At 41.8% G+C, this 22923-nt stretch overlaps 1 protein-coding gene across 1 annotated transcript in view; it reads right to left on the bottom strand.

Moving 5' to 3' along the window:
* The window catches only part of LOC124019590 (type I inositol polyphosphate 5-phosphatase 12-like), a 34686-nt gene that overhangs the window by 11123 nt on the left and 640 nt on the right, over window positions 1-22923 (bottom strand). The gene's annotated exons all lie outside the window — the stretch shown is intronic.

The following is a 22923-nucleotide window of genomic DNA, read 5'->3' as shown; positions in this document are numbered from 1 at the left end:
CAGTACACAACACACAACAACACATGAATTGCACTATAACGGTGACAAACGGTGCCCACAAACTGTTAGGGCCTCCATAAAGCTGTCCCAACAGCAGAGCTTTCTTTTCAACACCATGGAGTAATATAATAATAATATATGCCATTTAGCAGACGCTTTTATCCAAAGCGACTTACAGTCATGTGTGCATACATTCTACGTATGGGTGGTCCCGGGAATCGAACCCACTATCCTGGCGTTACAAGCACCATGCTCTACCAACTGTGCTACAGAAGGACCCTTACCACTGCTACACCTGGTTATCAGCAGAGCCTTGTCTGGCAGCGAAACAGTTAATTCAGCCTAATTTTACTGCCCTTTAAAAAAACATAGCTGATATGGCTGACTTGTTTAAACAAATGTGGTTTCTACTGACAACTGAGATGTACAAACTATGGCATAAGGTGACGACAAGCGGATAAGAGGTCATCTGTAATTTTGATTAAGACAATGAGCGAGCTAGGACAGACGTATTCAGTATAACTATTTGTTTAGCCCTTTTGAAATGTACAGCAACAGAATTCAGAACATGGGCCGTTCTTAGTGTTCTCTCTGTACACCAAGTCAGAACCGTAGGATAAATAAAGGGGGCATATAAGCAGAAAATGAAAGCTCTTACAATATTTTGATTACATTTCTCAAAAACAGGTTATAGGCTATATGTGCGCCACCAAGTGAGAACAGTAGGCTAAATTAAGAGGTAAATATACCAAATTCTGGGCTACTAACTTCTTACTACATAACATACACTTAGTATTACTTTCTTAGCTACTGTATACATATCTCCCTGGCATATTACATAATTTATGCAGCAGTATACAAGACATTTTTGGACTCCCCTTGTTGTGCTGTGCTCACTTGAACAGAAGGGTGGCGCGGCAGTCCTTCGTGGGCAAATTTTGTCAAAGTCGGGCATTCTCTGGATTTATGGTGCTTTCAAAACAACTGGGAACTCGGAAAAAAAACATTCTTGAATCATGATGACGTCATTGATCTTCAGGTCGTAGCTCTAGAAAGAGGCCAGATTTACAATTCTGAGTTGGATAACCGTTCAAAACGTTTATTTCCTACTTCCCAGTTGTCTTGAACTCACGGAAGTCAAGATTTTTGCAGTTCCGAGTTAACAGTTGTTTTGAGCACGGCACAAATCATGCTTCATTGACAGCATGGCCAATGTTGAATGTTTATCATTTAATCCCAGATTTGGGATCACACAGCAACTCCACTGAATAGCAGGCTAGTGATTGCTTTGCAATGATTTCAGTTAGCCACTGTCACGGAGTCCTTCCAAACCACTCATTGTTGAATTTGCGAAGTCAAGGGGTCTAAATACACTGTATATTTAAACTGTTCTGTATCTAGTGGGGTTATATTCTAGCTGTTCTGTATCTAGCGGGGTTATATTCTAGCTGTTCTGTATCTAGTGGGGTTATATTCTAGCTGTTCTGTATCTAGCGGGGTTGTATTCTAGCTGTTCTGTATCTAGAGGGGTTATATTCTAGCTGTTCTGTATCTAGTGGGGTTATATTCTAGCTGTTCTGTATCTAGCGGGGTTGTATTCTAGCTGTTCTGTATCTAGCGGGGTTATATTCTAGCTGTTCTGTATCTAGGGGGGTTATATTCTAGCTGTTCTGTATCTAGTGGGGTTGTATTCTAGCTGTTCTGTATCTAGTGGGGTTATATTCTAGCTGTTCTGTATCTAGTGGGGTTATATTCTAGCTGTTCTGTATCTAGCGGGGTTATATTCTAGCTGTTCTGTATCTAGTGGGGTTATATTCTAGCTGTTCTGTATCTAGTGGGGTTATATTCTAGCTGTTCTGTATCTAGTGGGGTTATATTCTAGCTGTTCTGTATCTAGCGGGGTTATATTCTAGCTGTTCTGTATCTAGTGGGGTTATATTCTAGCTGTTCTGTATCTAGTGGGGTTATATTCTAGCTGTTCTGTATCTAGCGGGGTTATATTCTAGCTGTTCTGTATCTAGCGGGGTTATATTCTAGCTGTTCTGTATCTAGCGGGGTTATATTCTAGCTGTTCTGTATCTAGCGGGGTTGTATTCTAGCTGTTCTGTATCTAGCGGGGTTATATTCTAGCTGTTCTGTAGGACAGCGTAGCTAACAAATTGTCAGCCAACATAACGTGTAAGGTAACTTATTTGAAAAGTCATTACTTTATTACATTGAGTAGCAAGTAAGTCCTGTCTGGTCCAGTGACATTTTTAGCTTGACTCATTATGACGTCATAACTTAAATCTGGCTCGACCGTAATGTTTTGTCAGTCATCTTCGTTGAAGAATGCCACAAGGCAAGGGTGGCTCGCATGAAAATGTGTCATTGGAACCACGTGGTCATATAAAAACCTAGGGACCCAAGTGCATAATGAGGAACCACTGTATCATAAACTCCTTGTCACTCATTGTCATGTTTGGCTTGACAATGACAGTAAGGAGCTGGCATAATAATAGCACCAACAGACTGGCACTTAGGCTGCATATGCCTTACCGACAATCAAGCTGTTCAGTATCTAGTCTTGTGGGCGTCCAGTCATAAAAACGGACGGGCCTTCCACAGATCCACAGCTGACTAGTCAGACTAATGGTACTAGAGACGGGCTGACTCACATTATGATGCAATTACAGAGTACTTACAGAGGGAGTAGCTCCTTTATAACTTAACACAACGTCTCTGTTTTCAGTCTTACTGCATTCAGATATTATCTCTACACCCACTCAGCCACATTAGTTCTCTCATTCATCAGGTTGTTGGAAGCTTAATGTCCACCTCAATGGGATTTCATCATGCTGGTTTTAAAAATCTCTCAATCTCTAGAATAAATGACTCTACTTAGACAAAACATAAAGGCTTTTACTATTGTCTGTCTCAATTCCCAGCATTAAAGTCTTCACCTCGCTATGAGGAAACCCTCGATAAAACCAATGTCCTTTTCTGTGTTCTCTGGGCGTTAACTGGCTTAAAGGAAGTGATGAAGGTGTTGCTCTTTTCACGGCTAAGCTGCAATCAAAACAAAGTATTACAGCTTCTGGACTGGGCCACAACAGTAGGAAGCCTGGGACTTACAACACTTATTCCTGTGTGTTCAGGTTGAGACACACGGCCTCGTCAACTTAGTGATGACAAAAGACCAGGCTTTCTTTCTACACAACCTCATTCCTATAAAAAAGCTTTGGAGTCGTACCATGGCTAGTAATGGAATTAGGGCATTTTCACAGTTTTCAGCTACAGTTCCAATCAGAGGTAGATTTATTTTGTTACATTGTGTTTGTTGTTATCTGGTCTGGTTGGTTTCACATTGCCAAAAATGTCAAACAAAAATTCCTAAACAAAACCACGTGTCCATGATCCCATCGAGGATTATCATGAAACTTCACGCGTGTCCCAATCTTCATACTACTTTGGCTTTGGTCTTCCAACCACACGCGGTAAGAAACAGAGCAATAGCTGCTCCAGTGGAGACGTGAACAGATTTAGTTCAGGGCCTTTCTGAGGTTCTCTAACTGCAGCTGCTGTTTGTATTGATTTTTCACCTTTATTTTAAAATCAGGGAGTCATACTGAGACCAAAGTCTCTTTTACAGATGAGCCCCGAGTTGACGAAGGATGACAAGGATAAACACATCAAGTAAGAACATCTACATCATCCAACTCAATTCAACGATAACACAACGTGTCTGATGAGATGCTGTGGAGACCAAAATATCTGATCAGCTGATAATAGCCTTCTTTTGAACATACTGTAGATCTAGGGAGTGTCCTGCTTAACCAGGGCACACAGGAAAGGTGACAATAACCACATGTTGATATCTGAACATACTGTAGATCTGGGGAGTGTCCTGCTTAACCAGGGCACACAGGAAAGGTGACAATAACCACAAGTTGATATCTGAACATACTGTAGATCTGGGGAGTGTCCTGCTTAACCAGGGCACACAGGAAAGGTGACAATAACCACAAGTTGATATCTGAACATACTGTAGATCTGGGGAGTGTCCTGCTTAACCAGGGCACACAGGAAAGGTGACAATAACCACATGTTGATATCTGAACATACTGTAGATCTGGGAGTGTCCTGCTTAACCAGGGCACACAGGAATGGTGACAATAACCACAAGTTGATATCTGAACATCCTGTAGATCTGGGGAGGCACATCATGTCTGGCCATGCTCCTACCGCCCAGATCCTCAGATGGACATGGTCCTGTATTGTACTGTACACCAGGGACATAATATCAACAAACACTAACAGACTGAAACAGCACTGGGATTCACACTTAAAACTACAGTCAAAACATCTTGCATGGCTGAATACTGACTACATTCATCTGGGTAATCTGGGTAATATCCTACATGGGTGAATACTGACTACATTCATCTGGGTAATATCCTACATGGGAGAATACTGACTACATTCATCTGGGTAATATCCTACATGGGTGAATACTGACTACATTCATCTGGGTAATATCCTACATGGGAGAATACTGACTACATTCATCTGGGTAATATCCTACATGGGAGAATACTGACTACATTCATCTGGGTAATATCCTACATGGGTGAATACTGACTACATTCATCTTGGTAATATCCTACATGGGTGAATACTGACTACATTCATCTGGGTAATATCCTACATATTGTGAAACGTCCATGTTCCATCCATATGGAGCCTAGTGTCCCATCCATATGGAGCCTAGTGTCCCATCCATATGGAGCCTAGTGTTCCATCCATATGGAGCCTAGTGTTCCATCCATATGGAGCCTAGTGTTCCATCCATATGGAGCCTAGTGTTCCATCCATATGAGCCTAGTGTTCCATCCATATGGAGCCTAGTGTTCCATCCATATGGAGCCTAGTGTTCCATCCATATGGTGTTCCATCCATATGGAGTGTTCCATCCATATGGAGCCTAGTGTTCCATCCATATGGAGCCTAGTGTTCCATCCATATGGAGCCTAGTGTTCCATCCATATGGAGCCTAGTGTTCCATCCATATGGAGCCTAGTGTTCCATCCATATGGAGCCTAGTGTTCCATCCATATGGAGCCTAGTGTTCCATCCATATGGAGCCTAGTGTTCCATCCATATGGAGCCTAGTGTTCCATCCATATGGAGCCTAGTGTTCCATCCATATGGAGCCTAGTGTTCCATCCATATGGAGCCTAGTGTTCCATCCATATGGAGCCTAGTGTTCCACTACCCTTGTGTTCCTCCTCTTAACAATAGTTCCCTTATTTCAAGCTGGAGTGCAAAAGGAGAACTTTGTTACATTTCAAAATTACAAACCACAAATACAAGGGGAATCTAAATGATATTTACAGATACAGGAAATGAGTACAAGGTAGTACAACCGAAGGCAATGTGGTGTCCCTAATGGCACCCTATTCCCTATGTAGTGCACTACTTTTGACCAGAGCCCTGGTTAAAAATAGTGCACTATAAAGGGAATAGAGTGCCATTTGGAATGGAATGCATCCATTGCCACACAGTAGCAGGTAATGTAATTGGAGCCAAACACCTTTAAATGTCCCCCTACTAGCCCTTCCTGTCCCCCTACTAGCCCTTCCCTTTTCACCTCCCAATTCCCCTGAGCCCCTGACCTCTGATAAACACATGTATTACTAATGCAGATGACGACAACAACTTACCCATAATGCAACCGTAGGCCTCTTTCACATCCTCAAAACAGTACGTCACAACTACTACTATAAAGCCTGTTCCGACACTATCAACACTCTGTTGTAAACAAAACCATGTGTTAAATAAAAAATAAAAGTGTATACCATGACTATTGACATTATAATCAAAAGTTTAATTTGCACTGATCCCTCTCTGGCTGCCAAGGTGTAGGGTGAAGTTGCCCCTCGATGCTGATCTCCTGTCAGTTTTAACTGTTAAGCCTATCGGATTAGGGGTGGGGACACTGATCCTAGATCTGTATCTAGGGAAACTTCACCCTCCTCCCGCTGCCAAGGCGGGAGGAGGAGGGAGGATGTGGGACGGACTGTGCAGCTGTGCTGCTTGACATTCCGGGGCGCTCCAGCCTCCTGACATGCACCAGCTGAGGGGAACAAAGAGCACTTTGGGTTTCCTAATTCAGCTGCTTGTTGGTAAACTGACTCTGGCCACGGAGGCTGCAGTGCAGAAGAGATCCTAAACAGAGCATGCCTCCCAAATGGCACCCTATTCCCTACATAGCGTACTATATTTGATCAGGGCCTATAGGGAGCCAGTTGGGACACAGCCAGGGAACTAGCGAAGGCCAGATGAAGCTGGAGGGCAGACGGAGTACGATACCTCATCTCTGCTCATCAGAGCCCTATGGGCCGCACATGTGAAGTCTAATAGGAGGGTGTAGTGTAGGGTTTTGCTGCAGCTGAGTAACAGTGGGGTTGTCACAATGGTCAGTCACAGCTCTGCTCCACCACAGGCAGTCATTAGCTAGATGAACAGTCACCAGGATAATTACTGATAGTGATTATATCCGTTTCCTTTTCCAGACAGGCAGCAGCTCACTGCTTCCCTGCTTTCATTTCTCATAATGACCCCTGATCCCCCAGAAACGTGTGTTTTCCCATCTCCTCGGACCCTACTTTTGACCAGGGTCCATGTCCCTCTCCCACAGGCAGAGGAACAGTGGAAGGGCTGACATCACCACATCACTACCTCTGGAGGGCATCAGCTACAGTATCACTATGCTCCACTCTTGTACATAACCTTCAGGTCAGTATCACTATGCTCTGGTCTTGTACATAACCTTCAGGTCAGTATCACTGTGCTCCAGTCTTGTACATAACCTTCAGGTCAGTATCACTGTGCTCCGGTCTTGTACATAACCTTCAGGTCAGTATCACTGTGCTCCAGTCTTGTACATAACCTTCAGGTCAGTATCACTGTGCTCCGGTCTTGTACATAACATTCAGGTCAGTATCACTGTGCTCCAGTCTTGTACATAACCTTCAGGTCAGTATCACTGTGCTCCAGTCTTGTACATTTCAGGTCAGTATCACTGTGCTCCAGTCTTGTACATAACCTTCAGGTCAGTATCACTGTGCTCCGGTCTTGTACATAACACTGTGCTCCGGTCTTGTACATAACCTTCAGGTCAGTATCACTGTGCTCCAGTCTTGTACATAACCTTCAGGTCAGTATCACTGTGCTCCGTCTTGTACATAACCTTCAGGTCAGTATCACTGTGCTCCAGTCTTGTACATAACCTTCAGGTCAGTATCACTGTGCTCCAGTCTTGTACATAACCTTCAGGTCAGTATCACTGTGCTCTGGTCTTGTACATAACCTTCAGGTCAGTATCACTGTGCTCTGGTCTTGTACATAACCTTCAGGTCAGTATCACTGTGCTCCAGTCTTGTACATAACCTTCAGGTCAGTATCACTGTGTGCTTGTACATAACCTTCAGGTCTTGTGCTCCACATAACCTTCAGGTCAGTATCACTGTGCTCCAGTCTTGTACATAACCTTCAGGTCAGTATCACTGTGCTCCGGTCTTGTACATAACCTTCAGGTCAGTATCACTGTGCTCCAGTCTTGTACATAACCTTCAGGTCAGTATCACTGTGCTCCAGTCTTGTACATAACCTTCAGGTCAGTATCACTGTGCTCCGGTCTTGTACATAACCTTCAGGTCAGTATCACTGTGCTCCAGTCTTGTACATAACCTTCAGGTCAGTATCACTGTGCTCCAGTCTTGTACATAACCTTCAGGTCAGTATCACTGTGCTCCAGTCTTGTACATAACATTTAGTATCACTGTGCTCCGGTCTTGTACATAACATTTAGTATCACTGTGCTCCGGTCTTGTACATAACATTTAGTATCACTATGCTCCGGTCTTGTACATAACATTTAGTATCACTATGCTCCGGTCTTGTACATAACATTTAGTATCACTATGCTCCGGTCTTGTACATAACATTTAGTATCACTATGCTCCGGTCTTGTATCATAACATAACATTTAGTATCACTGTGCTCCGGTCTTGTACATAACATTTACATGTACATAACCCGCCTTCATTTGTATATTCTCTCTCAAATAGCTGTCTATAGATTCACCAGTCCATACTTTCATGAACACTGTTATTACAGTCCACCCTAACAGTAATGACATATATGAAGAGACACAAGAGAACAATCAAGAACCTCTGGGTCCAATAGCAGACAGCCACCTCTTGAGAATGTACATAACTCTACACAGCCACCTGACAAGATCTGACTAGTTCACAATCTCTCTTTAATGAGCAGATCATTGTGACTGTATACAGGAGCTTCTTATTAAAGGATTCACACCCCCCCTTTGACTTTTTCCACTGTTTGTTGTGTTACAGCCTGAATTTAAAATGGATTACATTTAGATGGTGTGTCACTGGCCTATACACAATACCCCATAATGTCAACCAAAAGAATATTCCAGAACTTGCATCCTCTCTGCAATAAGGCACTAAAGTAAAACGGCAAAAAAATATATTTTATGTCCTGAATAAAAACTATTATGTTTTTTGGTCAAATCCAACACGTCACTGAGTACCACCCTTCATATTTTCAAGCATGGTGGTGGCTGCATCATGTTATGGGTATGCTTGTCATCGGCAAGTACTAAGGAGTTTCTTAGAATGAAAAGAAAGGGAATAGAGCGAAGCACAGGCAAACTCCAAGAGGAAAACCTGGTTCAGTCTACTTTCCAACAGACGCTGGGAGACAAATTCAACCTTTCAGCAGGACAATAAACTAAAACAAGGCCACGTATACACTGGAGTTGGTTACCAAGACAACATTGAATGTTCCAGAGTGGCCTAGTTACAGTTTTGTCTTTAAAAATCTATAGTAAGACTAGAAAAATGGCTGTCTAGCAATGATCAACACCCAACTTGACAGAGCTTGAAGAATTTAAATATGAATTTGCAAATATTGTACAATCCAGGTGTCCAAAGCTCTTAGCGACTTGACCAGAAAGACTCAGATGTAATCACTGCCAAAGGTGATTCTAACATGTATTGACTCAGGGGTGTGAATACTTACACTACCATTCAAAAGTCTGGGGTCACTTACAAATGTCCTTGTTTTTGAAAGAAGAGTACATTATTTGGTGGATTAAAATTATGTAAAATTGATCAGAAACTGTAATCGATCCCACAAATGCTGATGCTCCAGATACTCAACTAAGTGTAAAGAAGGCCGGTTTTATTTATTCATTCTTTAATCAGGACAACAGTCTTCAGCTGTGCTAACATAATTGCAAAAGGGTTTTCTAATGATCAATTAGCCTTTTAAAATGATAAACTTGGATTAGCTAACACAACGTGCCATTGGAACACAGGAGTGATGGTTGCTGATAATGGGCCTCTGTACGCCTATGTAGATATTCCATTTAAAAAATCTGCCGTTTCCAGCTACAATAGTCATTTACAACATTAACAAGGTCTACCCTGTATTTCTGATCAATTTTATGTTATTTTAATGGACAAAAAAATGGTCTTTTCTTTCAAATATAAGGACATTTCTAAGTGACCACAAACCTTTGAATGGTAGTGAATGTAAATGAGATTTCTGCATTTCCTTTTTAATACATTTGCTAACATTTCTAAAACCATGTTTTCACTTTATTATGGGGTACTGTGATGTCACTATGGGGTACTGTGATGTCACTATGGGGTACTGATGTCACTATGGGGTACTGTGATGTCACTATGGGGTACTGTGATGTCACTATGGGGTACTGTGATGTCACTATGGGGTACTGTGATGTCACTATGGGGTACTGTGATGTCACTATGGGGTATGTGATGTCATTTAGAATTCGGCTGGGGTAAGTCTTTGAATAGTTTCTGAAGGCTGTCACTATGGGGTACTGCCTTGATGTCACTATGGGGTACTGTGATGTCACTATGGGGTATTGTGATGAGTGTGTAGATGGGTGAGATTATTTTAAATATATAAATATATATATTGTTGTTTGAATCGATTCATTTAGAATATGCAGCACTGAAGCTGTAACACAACATGTGGAATAAGTCCAGAGGTTTGAATAGTTTCTTTAAAAACAGAAGGCTCTGCATGTCCCTACCTGCATGACAACACTGAGGATGTGCAGATGCCTTGAAATAGTTTTAAAATCATCCTTGTGAATTTAGTTAAACTGTTTTACCCAAACAGAACCTGTTTGAATCCCAGATTTCCCCTTTAAAAACAGGTTAGAGATATGCAGCACTGAAGAGCAGCCAATAGCCTAAATCTGTTGTTTGAATCCCAGATTTCCCCTTTAAAAACAGGTTAGAGATATGCAGCACTGAAGAGCAGCCAATAGCCTAAATCTGTTGTTTGAATCCCAGATTTCCCCTTTAAAAACAGGTTAGAGATATGCAGCACTGAAGAGCAGCCAATAGCCTAAATCTGTTGTTTGAATCCCAGATTTCCCCTTTAAAAACAGGTTAGAGATATGCAGCACTGAAGAGCAGCCAATAGCCTAAATCTGTTGTTTGAATCCCAGATTTCCCCTTTAAAAACAGGTTAGAGATATGCAGCACTGAAGAGCAGCCAATAGCCTAAATCTGTTGTTTGAATCCCAGATTTCCCCTTTATAAACAGGTTAGAGATATGCAGCACTGAAGGGCAGCCAATAGCCTAAATCTGTTGTTTGAATCCCAGATTTCCCCTTTAAAAACAGGTTAGAGATAGAGATATGCAGCACTGAAGAGCGCCAATAGCCTAAATCTGTTGTTTGAATCCCAGATTTCCCCTTTAAAAACAGGTTAGAGATATGCAGCACTGAAGAGCAGCCAATAGCCTAAATCTGTTGTTTGAATCCCTCCAGGTTAGAGATATGCAGCACTGAAGAGATAGCCTAAATCTGTTGTTTGAATCCCCCTTTATAAACTTAGAGATATGCAGCAAAGAGACCAATAGCCTATTCTCTATATAACACTGAAGAGCAGTTTAACCAGACCCCTTTAAAAACAGGTTAGAGATATGCAGCACTTCTCTAAATCTGTAACACCCTTTACAGTTTAACCAGACCCAATAGCCTAAATGGGCCATTTCCCCTTTAAAAACTATATAACACAGCCAATAGTTTAACCAGACCCCTTTATGGTTAGCCATTCTCCTAAATATAACAAAAACAGGTTAGTTTAACCAGACCCCTATGGGCCATTCTTAGAGATATGCTATATAACACATAGTTTAACCAGACCCCTTTATTAGAGGCCATTCTAAATCTGTTGTTTGATATAAAACAGTTTAACACTGAAGAGCCCAATAGCCTAAATCTGTTGTTTGAATCCATTTCTTTATAAACAGGTTAGAGATATGCAGCACTATAACCACCTAAATCTGTTTAACCAGACCCCTATGGGCCATTCTCTATATAACACAGTTTAACCAGACCACTATAACACATAGGGCCATTCTCTATATAATAACACATAGTTTAACCAGACCCCTATGGGCCATTCTCTATATAACACAGTTTAACCAGACCCCTATGGGCCATTCTCTATATTTAACCAGACCCCTTTTCTCTATATAACACAGTTTAACCAGACCATATGGGCCATTCTCTATATAACACATTTAACCAGACCACTTATTCTCTACCAGACCCCTATGGGCCATTCTCTATATAACACAGTTTAACCAGACCCCTATGGGCCATTCTCTATATAACACATTTAACCAGACCCCTATGGGCCATTCTCTATATAACACATAGTTTAACCAGACCCCTATGGGCCATTCTCTATATAACACAGTTTAACCAGACCCCTATGGGCCATTCTCTATATAACACAGTTTAACCAGACCCCTATGGGCCATTCTCTATATAACACATAGTTTAACCAGACCCCTATGGGCCATGTGGGGGACACAGCCACTGCATGCACAGTGAGGTGCAGGTACATGTGCAAAGGATTGCTAAGCTTGATGTAAGCGCTGACTCTGGGTCTGATTTAAGATGTGTGTAAAGAATGTATTGCACAAATCGGAGGACTCACAGCTCCAGTCATTGACGTGCCAGTGCAAGTCGTATGTTCTATTCCAGATTCTGGAGAAGCAGAGCGATGGCTAGGACTCATGCATTCAGCGTGTGAGCATTTCGAATACAGTCAACTCCTGACATTGAAGTGCACATCGAATGCAAGCTCAAACACTAATGGTTGCATGTTCCCTATGTTTGTGCACTACTTTTGACCAGAACCCTATGGGCCTATATACAGGATGGGGAACTATTTAGGATGCAGACATTGTCAAATACTTTCTTAAAATGGTTTCAGATGTCTTCATGCTCCATTTGGTTCATACAGTGACACCATACTGAGTGTGTGACATGTGAGTGTCAGACACAGGTACGCAGGCAGACATCCAGGTTAAACATGATACTATAGAAGATGTTAACTTGACATACAGGTACTGAACAAAAGACACAGAAAATTGCATTCTCATGGAGACTATAGGAGGGGCAGGTGAATGTTAAGTTCCCTGTTAAGTTATACCTCGCCTGTTCTGTCAGCCTACCTCACCTCAGTCCATTCATTGAGTGGAGACAGTCACAGCAGGTGATTGTTACCATACAGTGTAATGTTGTGAAATCATCTTGAGAGTGAACACCCTTTCTGTTGTTCCATGTCGAAATCAAGGTCAATCTTGTCAGTGTCGGTCCTCATTTACCTCCAGGATTTAAGTGCGACAGACTTTGGATGACATATACTGAAATGGTCAATAGGGCTCTGGTCAAAAGTAGTGCACTTTATGGGAATAGGGTGCCCTTTGGCTGTGTTCTCATTTCATTTACAAACACAATGTGTTGGTTGGGTTCTGTTCATTTGAAAGCCATCGTACACATGCAAAATTGAAATCTTACTACCTCGCAAAACTACCTGATGCTCAGCCTGTGTGTGTGTGTTGTAAAACCCTGCTGAACAGAGTAAACGCAGTTGTCTCTGTCAGTCTGAAAGGTTCATGGGGAAAGGAAGTGGCTCCATGACATCACAGTTGTCCTCCAAATTGCAGAGAGATAGATAGGATGCCATTTGGGACACTATTCCCTACATAGCTCACTACTTTTGACCAGAGCTCTATGGGCCCTGGTCAAAAGTAGTGCACTATATAGGGCATAGGGTGCTATTTGAGACTCGCACAGAGAGACGGATCAGGAGGAAGTGGTTGACATGGTACAGCGGTGACTGTCATGACCCGATGCTAGACACAGATGGGCAGACACAACATAACACTGAGCTCAGCAGTACACCCACAGAGAGTGGACAGAGTGAGAGAGAGAACAAGAGATGGTATGGGGCCTACACCTGTGGTGGCCTAGGTAGTCTGGTAAATCTTGTCCAATGCCCAGTCTAGAACACACTAGTCAATAGTCTACCTTTCTCTCACACAGGCTAATCAGATCATTACTGTTGATTTGCCAGTCTTAAGAACAAGTCAAATATGCTTCTTTAGACCGTTTACCGATTTTAGAGTTTTTATAACAATCTGTAATCTGCATTTCTGGACACGATTTACATTGGAATGCGTGGCAGGCGATTTTAATTAATATTTTAATTTTTAATATCTATTAACTACACACGGTTGATGATATGACGGTGTCCTGTGTTGCATAATATCTATGCCTTTTAATTTATCATTGAATCACAGCCTACATCGCCAAATGGGTGATTTAACAAGCGCATTTGCGAAAAAAAAAAGCACTGTCGTTGCACCAATATGTACCTTAGCATAAACATCAATGCCTTTCTTAAAATCAATACACAAGTACAGTGCCTTGCGAAAGTATTCGGCCCCCTTGAACTTTGCGACCTTTTGCCACATTTCAGTTGCAATAAACATATCCAGGTGTTAGAATGGCCAAGTCAAAGTCCAGACCTGAATCCAATCGAATCTGTGGAAAGAACTGAAAACTGCTGTTCACAAATGCTCTCCATCCAACCTCACTGAGCTCCAGCTGTTTTGCAAGGAGGAATGGGAAAAAATTTGGTCTCTCAATGTGCAAAACTGATAGACATACCCCAAGCGACTTACAGCTGTAATCGCAGCAAAAGGTGGCGCTACAAAGTATTAACTTTAAGGGGCTGAATAATTTTGCACGCCCAGTTTTTGATTTGTTAAAAAAGTTTGAAATATCCAATAAATGTCGTTCCACTTCATGATTGTGTCCCACTTGTTGTTGATTCTTCACAAAAAAATACAGTTTTATATCTTTGTTTGAAGCCTGAAATGTGGCAAAAGGTCGCAAAGTTCAAGGGGGCCGAATACTTTCGCAAGGCACTGTATATATTTATATAACCTGCATATTTAGTTAATATTGCCTGCTAACATGAATTTATTTTATCTAGGGAAATTGTGTCACTTCTCTTGCGTTCTGTGCGTCTGAGTCAGGGTATATTCAGCAATTTTGGCCACCTGGCTCGTTGCGAACTGTGTGAAGACTATTTCTTCCTAACAAAGACGGCCAACTTCGCCAAACGAGGGATGGTTTATCAAAAGCGCATTTGCGAAAAAGCACAATCGTTGCACGAATGTATCTAACCATAAACATCAATACCTTTCTTAAAATCACTAACTAGGGAAATTGTGTCATTTCGCTTGCGTTCATTGCACGCAGAGTCGGGGTATATGCCACAGTTTGGGCCGCCTGGCTCATTGCGAACTAATTTGCCAGAATTTTACATAATTATGACATAACAATGTAGGTTGTGTAATGTAACAGGAATATTTAGACTTATGGATGCCACCCGTTTAGATAAAATACAGAACGGTACTGTATTTCACTGAAAGAATCAACATTTTGTTTTTGAAATGATAGTTTCCGGATATGACCATATTAATGACCTAAGGCTTGTATTTCTGTGTGTTATTATATTATAATTAAGTCTATGATTTGATAGAGCAGTCTGACTGAGCGGTGGTAGGCAGCAGAAGGCTCGTAAGCATTCATTCAAACAGCACTTTTGTGCGATCTGCCAGCAGCTCTTCGCAATGCTTCAAGCATTGCGCTGTTTATGACATCAAGCCTATCAACTCCCGAGATTAGGCTGGCAATACTAAAGTACCTATTAGAACATCCAATAGTCAAAAGGTATATGAAATACAAATGGTATAGAGAGAAATAGTCCTATAATAACTACAACCTAAAACCTCTTACCTGGTAATATTGAAGACTCATGTTAAAAGGAACCACCAGCTTTCATATGTTCTCATGTTCTGAGCAAGGAACTTCTTGGCGCACCCATTCCGTTAGCAGGATCATTTGTCAACATCCGCTGAATTGCAGAGCGCCAAATTAAAATTAAATTACTAAAAATATTTAATTCTCATGAAATCACAAGTGCTATATAGAAAAACACAGTTTAGCTTGTTGTTAATCCACCTGGTGTGTCAGATTTCAAAAAGCTTTACAGCTAGAGCAAACCAAGCGTTTATGTTAGGACATCTCTCTCAGCAGACAAAACATTACAAACAGCTAGCAGCAAAGTAGATTGGTCAAGACAGTCAGAAAAGCAATAAAAATGAAAATGAATCGCTTACCTTTGATGATCTTTGGATGTTTGCACTCACAAGACTCAAAGTTACACAATAAATATTCCTTTTTTATATCCAAAATACCTACATTTGGTTGGCGTGTTTTGTTGAGTAATTCATAGGCTCGAGCGGTCACGACGGGGCAGACAAATTCCAAATAGTATCCGTAAAGTTCGTAGAAACATGTCAAACGTTTTTCAAATCAATCCTCAGGTTGTTTTTACAATAAATAATCGATAATATTTAAACCCGAACTGTAGCTTTTTCAATGGGACAGAGAGAAAATGTCTGCTCCAAGCTGTTGCGCATGCAAAACTCTCCTGGCACCCAGCCATCCACTGACAATTATATGCATATTCTAGCTTCTGGGCCTGAGAAATAGGCAGTTTAATTTGGTTATGTTTTTCATCCAAACATCAAAATACTGCCCCCTACACTCAAACAGGTTAAACGTTAGCTTTTTTACATGGCACATTTTGCACTTTTACTTTCTTCTCCAACACTTTTTGTTTTTGCATTATTTAAACCAAATTGAACATGTTTCATTGTGTATTATATTAAATTAAAATAAAATTGTTAATTGTTCATTCAGTATTGTTGTAATTGTCATTATTACAAATATATTTGTATATTTGTGTGTGTATATATATATATATATATATATGAAATTGACAGATTAATCGGTATCGGCTTTTTTTGGTCCTCCAATAATCGGTATCGCCGTTGAAAAATCATAAGTCGGTCGACCTCTACTACGTACATCTAACAGTAGTTGTTAGAACACCCAGTAAAGGTTTAACCTGCAGACAATTGGGTCACCATAAAAACCATGAGTAATGAAGCGTCACTTAGACATGGGTTTCCCCAACTCGGTCCTGGGGCCCCCCGTTCTGGTTTTTGTCCTTGCGCTACACAGCTGATTCAAATAACCAACTCATCATCAAGCTTTGATTATTTGAAATTAGCTGTGATGTGCTATGGGCAAAAAACAAGATGGTCCCGGGGCCCCCCCTAGGTACACAAGTTTGGGAAACCTTGACTTAGAAGACTGACGCACCAGATAATATTCAAACACTGGCACCCACTCTGCATGCAGATACTTATTAAACAATGTCCCATTTCAAAACCAATGCAATCAACCAATGTAACTAGGGCTGGGACAACACCAGTATATAGAGATACTCAATCAACCAATGTAACTAGGGCTGGGACAAAACCACTATATAGAGATACTCAATCAACCAATGTAACTAGGGCTGGGACAACACCAGTATATAGAGATACTCAATCAACCAATGTAACTAGGGCTGGGACAACACCAGTATATAGAGATACTCAATCAACCAATGTAACTAGGGCTGGGACAACACCAGTATATAGAGATACTCAATCAACCAATGTAACTAGGGCTGGGACAACACCAGTATATAGAGATACTCAATCAACCAATGTAACTAGGGCTGGGACAACACCAGTATATAGAGATACTCAATCAACCAATGTAACTAGGGCTGGGACAACACCAGTATATAGAGATACTCAATCAACCAATGTAACTAGGGCTGGGACAACACCAGTATATAGAGATACTCAATCAACCAATGTAACTAGGGCTGGGACAACACCAGTATATAGAGATACTCAATCAACCAATGTAACTAGGGCTGGGACAACACCAGTATATAGAGATACTCAATCAACCAATGTAACTAGGGCTGGGACAACACCAGTATATAGAGATACTCAATCAACCAATGTAACTAGGGCTGGGACAACACCAGTATATAGAGATACTCAATCAACCAATGTAACTAGGGCTGGGACAACACCAGTATATAGAGATACTCAATCAACCAATGTAACTAGGGCTGGGACAACACCAGTATATAGAGATACTCAATCAACCAATGTAACTAGGGCTGGGACAACACCAGTATATAGAGATACTCAATCAACCAATGTAACTAGGGCTGGGACAACACCAGTATATAGAGATACTCAATCAACCAATGTAACTAGGGCTGGGACAACACCAGTATATAGAGATACTCAATCAACCAATGTAACTAGGGCTGGGACAACACCAGTATATAGAGATACTCAATCAACCAATGTAACTAGGGCTGGGACAACACCAGTATATAGAGATACTCAATCAACCAATGTAACTAGGGCTGGGACAACACCAGTATATAGAGATACTCAATCAACCAATGTAACTAGGGCTGGGACAACACCAGTATATAGAGATACTCAATCAACCAATGTAACTAGGGCTGGGACAACACCAGTATATAGAGATACTCAATCAACCAATGTAACTAGGGCTGGGACAACACCAGTATATAGAGATACTCAATCAACCAATGTAACTAGGGCTGGGACAACACCAGTATATAGAGATACTCAATCAACCAATGTAACTAGGGCTGGGACAACACCAGTATATAGAGATACTCAATCAACCAATGTAACTAGGGCTGGGACAACACCAGTATATAGAGATACTCAATCAACCAATGTAACTAGGGCTGGGACAACACCAGTATATAGAGATACTCAATCAACCAATGTAACTAGGGCTGGGACAACACCAGTATATAGAGATACTCAATCAACCAATGTAACTAGGGCTGGGACAACACCAGTATATAGAGATACTCAATCAACCAATGTAACTAGGGCTGGGACAACACCAGTATATAGAGATACTCAATCAACCAATGTAACTAGGGCTGGGACAACACCAGTATATAGAGATACTCAATCAACCAATGTAACTAGGGCTGGGACAACACCAGTATATAGAGATACTCAATCAACCAATGTAACTAGGGCTGGGACAACACCAGTATATAGAGATACTCAATCAACCAATGTAACTAGGGCTGGGACAACACCAGTATATAGAGATACTCAATCAACCAATGTAACTAGGGCTGGGACAACACCAGTATATAGAGATACTCAATCAACCAATGTAACTAGGGCTGGGACAACACCAGTATATAGAGATACTCAATCAACCAATGTAACTAGGGCTGGGACAACACCAGTATATAGAGATACTCAATCAACCAATGTAACTAGGGCTGGGACAACACCAGTATATAGAGATACTCAATCAACCAATGTAACTAGGGCTGGGACAACACCAGTATATAGAGATACTCAATCAACCAATGTAACTAGGGCTGGGACAACACCAGTATATAGAGATACTCAATCAACCAATGTAACTAGGGCTGGGACAACACCAGTATATAGAGATACTCAATCAACCAATGTAACTAGGGCTGGGACAACACCAGTATATAGAGATACTCAATCAACCAATGTAACTAGGGCTGGGACAACACCAGTATATAGAGATACTCAATCAACCAATGTAACTAGGGCTGGGACAACACCAGTATATAGAGATACTCAATCAACCAATGTAACTAGGGCTGGGACAACACCAGTATATAGAGATACTCAATCAACCAATGTAACTAGGGCTGGGACAACACCAGTATATAGAGATACTCAATCAACCAATGTAACTAGGGCTGGGACAACACCAGTATAACTCAATCAACCAATGTAACTAGGGCTGGGACAACACCAGTATATAGAGATACTCAATCAACCAATGTAACTAGGGCTGGGACAACACCAGTATATAGAGATACTCAATCAACCAATGTAACTAGGGCTGGGACAACACCAGTATATAGAGATACTCAATCAACCAATGTAACTAGGGCTGGGACAACACCAGTATATAGAGATACTCAATCAACCAATGTAACTAGGGCTGGGACAACACCAGTATATAGAGATACTCAATCAACCAATGTAACTAGGGCTGGGACAACACCAGTATATAGAGATACTCAATCAACCAATGTAACTAGGGCTGGGACAACACCAGTATATAGAGATACTCAATCAACCAATGTAACTAGGGCTGGGACAACACCAGTATATAGAGATACTCAATCAACAATGTAACTAGGGCTGGGACAACACCAGTATATAGAGATACTCAATCAACCAATGTAACTAGGGCTGGGACAACACCAGTATATAGAGATACTCAATCAACCAATGTAACTAGGGCTGGGACAACACCAGTATATAGAGATACTCAATCAACCAATGTAACTAGGGCTGGGACAACACCAGTATATAGAGATACTCAATCAACCAATGTAACTAGGGCTGGGACAACACCAGTATATAGAGATACTCAATCAACCAATGTAACTAGGGCTGGGACAACACCAGTATATAGAGATACTCAATCAACCAATGTAACTAGGGCTGGGACAACACCAGTATATAGAGATACTCAATCAACCAATGTAACTAGGGCTGGGACAACACCAGTATATAGAGATACTCAATCAACCAATGTAACTAGGGCTGGGACAACACCAGTATATAGAGATACTCAATCAACCAATGTAACTAGGGCTGGGACAACACCAGTATATAGAGATACTCAATCAACCAATGTAACTAGGGCTGGGACAACACCAGTATATAGAGATACTCAATCAACCAATGTAACTAGGGCTGGGACAACACCAGTATATAGAGATACTCAATCAACCAATGTAACTAGGGCTGGGACAACACCAGTATATAGAGATACTCAATCAACCAATGTAACTAGGGCTGGGACAACACCAGTATATAGAGATACTCAATCAACCAATGTAACTAGGGCTGGGACAACACCAGTATATAGAGATACTCAATCAACCAATGTAACTAGGGCTGGGACAACACCAGTATATAGAGATACTCAATCAACCAATGTAACTAGGGCTGGGACAACACCAGTATATAGAGATACTCAATCAACCAATGTAACTAGGGCTGGGACAACACCAGTATATAGAGATACTCAATCAACCAATGTAACTAGGGCTGGGACAACACCAGTATATAGAGATACTCAATCAACCAATGTAACTAGGGCTGGGACAACACCAGTATATAGAGATACTCAATAGTAGAGTGGCAATGAAACAAAATACAAAGTGGGTTTTAGGAAAACAGCCTTAATGTTGGAAACAAAAATCATTATGTTGTCATCCAGAGTCACATGTATTTATTTTTCCAAACTACAGCACACAATATGTTACATCCAGCAGGTTAAAGGACCAAAGAGTTTTGGTCTGCTTTGTTTACATTTTTGCCATGGAAAAAAAAATATTGAGATACTAGTATCGTCCCAGCCTTAAATGTGACCCCATCCAGATGTACTGTGTGTGGGCATCTAAACCAACAGCAACGGGGTTGCATCCTATTCCCTATGCAGGCCCTGGTCAAAAGCAGTGCACTATATAGGGAATAGGGTGCCATTCGGGATGCACACTGTGGGCTGTTAGTGGACAAACAAGACAGGAGGTAGGCCTAGTGAGGGAGGGGCCCTCCTCTGTTAGTGAACCAACAGGACAGGAGGTAGGCCTAGTGAGGGAGGGGCCCTCCTCTGTTAGTGAACCAACAGGACAGGAGGTAGGCCTAGTGAGGGAGAGGCCCTCCTCTGTTAGTGAACCAACAGGACAGGAGGTAGGCCTAGTGAGGGAGGGGCCCTCTGTTAGAGAACCAACAGGACAGGAGGTAGGCCTAGTGAGGGAGGGGCCCTCCTCTGTTAGTGAACCAACAGGACAGGAGGTAGGCCTAGTGAGGGAGGGGCCCTTCTCTGTTAGTGAACCAACAGGACAGGAGGTAGGCCTAGTGAGGGAGGGGCCCTCTGTTATTGAACCAACAGGACAGGAGGTAGGCCTAGTGAGGGAGGGGCCCTCTGTTAGTGAACCAACAGGACAGGAGGTAGGCCTAGTGAGGGAGGGGCCCTCTGTTAGTGAACCAACAGGACAGGAGGTAGGCCTAGTGAGGGAGGGGCCCTCCTCTGTTAGTGAACCAACAGGACAGGAGGTAGGCCTAGTGAGGGAGGGGCCCTTCTCTGTTAGTGAACCAACAGGACAGGAGGTAGGCCTAGTGAGGGAGGGGCCCTTCTCTGTTAGTGAACCAACAGGACAGGAGGTAGGCCTAGTGAGGGAGGGGCCCTCTGTTATTGGGCAGGACAGGAGGTAGGCCTAGTGAGGGAGGGGCCCTCTGTTAGTGAACCAACAGGACAGGAGGTAGGCCTAATGAGGGAGGGGCCCTCTGTCTGCACTTCTACCTGCTGAAACAGGTCCATCTGCTTTGTCTTCTGCCATGTTTAACCCCTCAATGCCTGCCAGTGCCTCAAGCTATGAAGTAGGAGGGAATATGGAGAGGAGAGGAAGAGAAAGGCCTAGGTATGGTTGCATGGGTATAGGAGGGAATGTCACCAACTGCACCTCAAAATAGGCATATAACATAATAGGAAAAAACTGCAGTACTCATTGCAACTTTTCCTTAGGCATTTGAAACAGATTGCAAAATCTAGTGAATAATTTAGTATCATTAATTAATTTCCAGGCAATATGTTTTCATTCAAAAAGGGATTAATGAAAAAGGATGGATGACTGACCATTGCCAGTTAGTAGTCACACCCAATTCTAAAATAAACCAAGGATAAGTCTTTTTCCACCACTCATTATGGAAATGTTTGTTTTTAGGCCAACCTGGGTGTAATATGTCAGGGTATGCAGACCAATAGTGTGTGTAGGCTATATCAATAACACACATTTTAATTTCTCGGCACATTTCAGACAAGGAGTTTTGTGATGCTGATAAATACTAATACTGTTGCAACAGTTGTGTTCTTGTAGGCTACAATGTATTATAAGCAGGTGCTAGTGCAGTAGTCTACAAACTGATACAACCTGGCATAGCGCACGGCCTACGAGTTTTGGGGAAATTAGCTTTAAAACTGGAACATTTTATCTCCGCCTCATGGCAAAAATGTGTAAAATACCACAACATTTGCTATAAAACGGCACATTTTTATCTATGTCCCATTGCACAGGGCTTGCATAGACCTTGCGGGGCCGTGAAACCGCGCTACACCACTGCCAATACTATGTTGCAAATATGTTATGCTATGACCCATATCCCTGAATAAATCTGTTAAACAAATAAGAGAAGGATAACTATCTATAGACCTACACCAACTCTGCTAAAGTGAACAACATACATGTGACAAGTAGGAACTACATTCAGGAAGTAAAGAGGGCACCTGACCAAAGATGGTGGATAAATGAAGATGGTTCACTCAAACAGTTTACCATTGAAAAAAATGGTCCGTTCCGGTCTACTTAACGGGGTGGGTCTCCCATAGATACTAATTCAGTAGCAGCTGGGTCTGGACCAGAAAGAAACATCGAGTGGGGTGTCTCGCTTCCT

The sequence above is a fragment of the Oncorhynchus gorbuscha genome, unplaced genomic scaffold (genome assembly GCF_021184085.1).
Source record: "Oncorhynchus gorbuscha isolate QuinsamMale2020 ecotype Even-year unplaced genomic scaffold, OgorEven_v1.0 Un_scaffold_634, whole genome shotgun sequence".
Taxonomy (NCBI): Eukaryota; Metazoa; Chordata; class Actinopteri; order Salmoniformes; family Salmonidae; genus Oncorhynchus; species Oncorhynchus gorbuscha.
The sequence above is the reverse complement of the archived record's forward strand: the minus strand, read 5'-3'. Positions and strand labels throughout refer to the sequence as shown.